This window comes from Convolutriloba macropyga, chromosome 12, assembly GCF_964194025.1.
Source record: "Convolutriloba macropyga chromosome 12, txConMacr16.3, whole genome shotgun sequence".
In the NCBI taxonomy this organism is placed as follows: domain Eukaryota; kingdom Metazoa; phylum Xenacoelomorpha; order Acoela; family Convolutidae; genus Convolutriloba; species Convolutriloba macropyga.
Genome location: NC_134479.1, coordinates 17,861,427 through 17,866,490, shown reverse-complemented (window position 1 = coordinate 17,866,490; position 5,064 = coordinate 17,861,427).

The window sequence follows — 5,064 nt, the reverse complement described above, 5'->3', positions numbered from 1 at the left end:
CTAGTAAATTTCAAGACCTTCTAGATTTTTCAGTACACCACTGCGTTGCCATTAATTGGTTTGTTTTTGATAGATTAAACGCAACAATGTTTTCTTATGCTCCCTTGCTTCTTAGGGTGTGAAGTAATTTTTTCTCTGGAGTTAGGGTTAGTTTTTTGTTGAGTTTATGGCTCGTGTCGGCTATCATAGATCTTCCCGCCTCCTCGCTTGTCGCTTACTTTTTTCCTGTCTGTTCTATAGGGGCTTTTCATTTCGTCGCGCGCTACTCACTTGACGTCTTCGTGTAGTCCACCCCCTTAGCCTGCAGAACCGTGCACCATTCGCTCAACGTTTTCGTTGTGTTTGTTACGTTTTTTTCGTCGTGCGTCTTTTGCCCTGTGTTTCCGTTTCCTCCATTTCTTATTCTGTTTTTGTCGTTGGTCGTTTTTGTGGCCTTTTGTTGCCAACCGTTAGGTTTTCATTCCGTTTTACTTCGTTCGACCTGCTCTCCATCTCCGGTCGCCTGTCTTTATGTTTAGTCTGGCGTTTTTTATCAGCACGTTAAACACTCTCCTGTTGTTCGTTACTTATTTTCCCGAGTACTGTGCCATTCGGTATCAGTTTCCTACTCCTCGGCAGAATGAATAATAAATCATTATATTAAATCTTTTTTAAAATGAGAAATCAGCTACTTCAGGACCGTGGCGGTACTACAAGAGAAATCGAAGGAGATCTTTAATATAAGATCTGACCATGAGTTCAAGTTACGTACCACCAACAAATATATCAAGGAGGCCATGGATTCCCAAAAAAGCTGCCATAGATAGGGAACGAAAAAGTACGTAGAAGTACAGTGAGCTGCTGAAGAAGCACGAGGAATTCTTAGAGTTGACAAGTAAAAATGAGCACCCAAATCCGTATTATCTTCTTTTCGAGAAGTGATAGTATGATCAGACTGAGACCAATTGTGATTTCTTGCATCCAGTTTGCAACTATATTGACACAGTTCCTGACCAAGACACATTTGAGAAGGTTTCAATCCTCGTTGTTTCTAAAAATAAGTTTAAACTGAACAGCGTAGCGTAAACCATCTTAGCCATATTGATTATGATTTTCTGATTGGAAACTTGTAACGTGAAGAGGTTGAAAAACAAGAGCCTCGCTAATCATACGCCTCGCTAATCTTAATGTCATACGCCTCGCTAATCGAAACCAAAAAATTGCATTCAAAAACACAGCTCAAAAAAACGCAGCAGAAGGAACCTCAGCAAGTGCCGGAGTTTCACGGTCAGTGCAGCAGCTCAACTAAACGACCCCGAAATGACAGATAATCTTTCCTTGTTTAGCCATAATTCAAGTTAACAAATTTTATTTTAAGATAAGGTATCAGTTAAAAGCCACAAAATTAAATTGTACTCAATTGAGTGAGTTCGTTTTTTCCGCCAATACACTGACTGCCACAAGCGAACTGAACTTGTCGAGACCCGGTTCGATAACCAACGACCCCAGCCGTTAATATGCTGCAGAGTTTAATTATGCCGAGCGCTCGCAATCCACACATAAGGAGAAATAAAGCTGCTCAGTTGTCCTCAGTCCCAAACGCTGTCATTGTTAGCTATCACGGCGACAAAGCTCCGTAGCCAAATGAAAATTAGAGAATGTTGCCGGTAACTTGAGACACCTTGAAATGCTATTTCATTACACATTGCAAGGGTATGCAAAATCTATTGCTGAGCAAGAAGCGCTGTACCATTATGCACAACTCCAGCAATCTGGCAATAAGCAAACAGTTGAATAGACAATGTTTCTATCAACTAGTGGTGCACAGAAAAACAAGTTCACACTATCGTGCCAAATTTCACTAGTTATTGACTTATGCCACGTATGCAGCGTACCCGGCCACTGCACCACAGTATTTAGACCTTATTTTTCAACAAACTCAAAAGTCAAGCAAATCACAGATCAGCTCACTGTCTATTTGAGTCAATTTTCCACTATGCTTGGTCGGTTGCACATGTCCGCCTCCATACTTCACAGCAACAGAATCCACCTCTGTTTATTTTTGTAGACGAAACACAACTCCCTAATGCCCACTGCACTCATAAAGTAACTGGATTTCAGAATACACTCGACCACAGCCACTCTTACTCTCGTCTCTTCAATTAGCTAGTACTCATTATCCCGTGATTCGACTGGCTATCCCGGCAAGCGCAGAGACTTACCTAGCCATTCCCTTTAACCCCCGGAAAAGAAACCGTTGATTTTCTAGCAGACCACCAGTTACACTGCCCCACGTCACCAAAAAGTCACAAGAAGCTTTCACCCTGATTTTCATTTGTGACTTTTTCATTAAAGGATCCACCCAGATGAGGATGCCAAACAATGTAGATGTCTCTGCTCAAAATTGGTTAATTGTTTTCTGGTTGTTTTATGAGTATGGCGATATAATTTTAAATTTTCAACCAGGCAGCTGTGGGAACCAAACAGTATGAGCAGGACTGAACTAAGCAACTTTTGGCTTAACTTCGACCAGAACAAAAAAACCTCATAAAGAACATCTGCCAATAAGTTCTTTTTTGTGCAGCAGACTTTTTCACACTGCCACGATACAAGACAGGCTTTAATTCATCGAAACCTTGAATTAAACCTTGTCTTTTCCTTTCTAACGTGGTAATCGCCACATGCTGAGCAATACTGACGCCTGGCCTGAATCGTCCAAGTACAAGAACAGAAGAGCACCCCTCAAATCAACTTAACAACTGCAAGCCAACTGGATCAATGGACAAACGGGGGACATCAACTCCTTTTATCTCGAAGTAAACGCGATCTAAGAGTGTACGATAGTAACAATAGGAAAACAATCTAATGATTATTACAAAGAGATTGACAAATAAATATCAACAGGAGAGATTTGCGATGCAGTTCAGAGTCTTTTTAAAGAAACGAAAGGTGGTGTATCTCTCCCACTGATAAAATTGTCGAGGAAACAGTATTCGACTCTTTAAACGAGAACCACTCAGAACCACTTAAATACAATTTGAGTTACTATTTGACAATGACCATCTATTACCTGGGCAATTTCATCAATTTGTATTTGAATAATTGAATGCTTGAACTGTTAGATTATCTTCTATGAAGAAGCATGGAAACCATGGCCCTCGCCTATTGCCAACAAATGGAGAAAGTTGCTGACATCCTTCGAAACGTCATCAGTTGCATTTTGAAACATCATTGGCAAACTAGCAAAGTGCATAGAGCTTATTTGACATTACTTCTTCCGCATATATCATGTCGGCTGAAAGATGGTGGTAGATGCCCAGGTAATTTAACAGTTGGAATTTGGAAAGATCTCAGCCGATTTCTTGGAGGAACCACTTCAACGTGCGTTACACAAGATCTTAAGAACTGACAATTAACAATTTTCAATGGGTCAGAAATGGAAAAATGAAGACAGCATTCATTCCTTGAGAAATAGTTTTAAAAAAAGTTTCTGAGAATTGATTTTGATCTTAAACCCAATAATTTATTTTTAGTTGTCGCAACCGTGACCTTGTTTTAGAAAATTCGAGACTTTTTGAGCTTCATTCGGTCATCCCATGTTCAATTCGTATCGTGAACCATTAAATTTGTTTATTACAATATCTTCTCAAGTAGATGAAACTCAAGCCAACCCCCTTTCAACATCGATATATGTGATTGCTTTAATCCCCTTAATCCTTTTATTGACAATTTCTTCATTTTTCAATTGAAGAATGCCGACGATGAAAAACTCCCAGCTCTCTAGGTTACTTGAAAAAATCTTTTCTTTTGACTCACCGAAAAACTTGGTCCTCGTTTTGGCTATCATCTTCCCAAGTGTAATGTTAATACCAAAAAACTTCTCTTTAAAAACACAACTGATTAAATTTTTCCAGAAAGTGGTGAAAATTGACGATTATAGAGTTTCATGTAGAGTAATTGGTTCCCAAAATGTAAAAAGAAAGTTGCACAGAGATCACTAAGACAACAGAGAATTTTGTTAATAAGCTGGCCCTTTATGCCAATGTTTCATCTTAAAATGCTTATAAATTGCTTACTACATTGGTTCTGCATAACTTAACCTCCTTGCCTTATACAACCCACAATATTGAATGTTTGTTATACGAATATGAGAAAAAACTTACCATGACATTAAACCGAAAAATGTAAAGTCCCGCCTGCTTTAGAGAATATCGGAAACAAATTTTGTTGCCAATAAAGGTGAGTGGCCTAATTATACTTAAAGCTGAAGACCGTTATAAAAAATATGAACAATCAGTTACATCCACAGTTACTTTTTCATCTTTCATTGCGGCAACTGCTTGAATTTGAAACAAGGCAACAGCAAAATGCAATTAAAAAGAGTACAAAAGAGAAAAAACTTGATTTGAAATGAAAAAAGACGGCATTGAGTGCGGATTGCATAGCAAAAGCATTTGCCCTCGACTTATTTATGAAGCAAAAGGCAAAAAGAAGCTTGATGCCATGACACTCAAGCGTTATTATTTTTACCTAGTGAAAATCCAGCTTTCTGATGGCATTGATCTTTGCTAAGGTTGTGACTTTTTACATATGGCATGATTATTCTCATGTAAACAAAAAATTCCTTGTAGGAGATGCCACAAAATTTAATACTGAAATTTTTCCAATTTACAATATTACAGTATAGGAGAAACATATTTCCAGAGACGGTTCACGGAGTTTCAGGGTAATAGTTAGCTGGTTAGCCTTATACAAAACGACAAAACAAGATGGACCAAAATTTAGTATCGTAATAAATGGCATTCGAAACTTTTGAGCGAGACCATAGATAAAATAACAACTTGGAATTTACATCAGTTGAAAATTAAAATTCATCAAAAAGTCAGCCTAAATCGCATAATCACTTACTTTTATCCTGGAATACAAAACAAGCATGCACAATTTTTTGCAAGCATGTTGAAAAACTCCGTGATTTTTTTGTTATAAAAACATCTCATATAAATCTCTCGTTATATGTTGATTAAATTGTAATGGTTGTGATCCAACTATGTAAAGCAGACAATCTGGCGTCTGACGAAGATATCA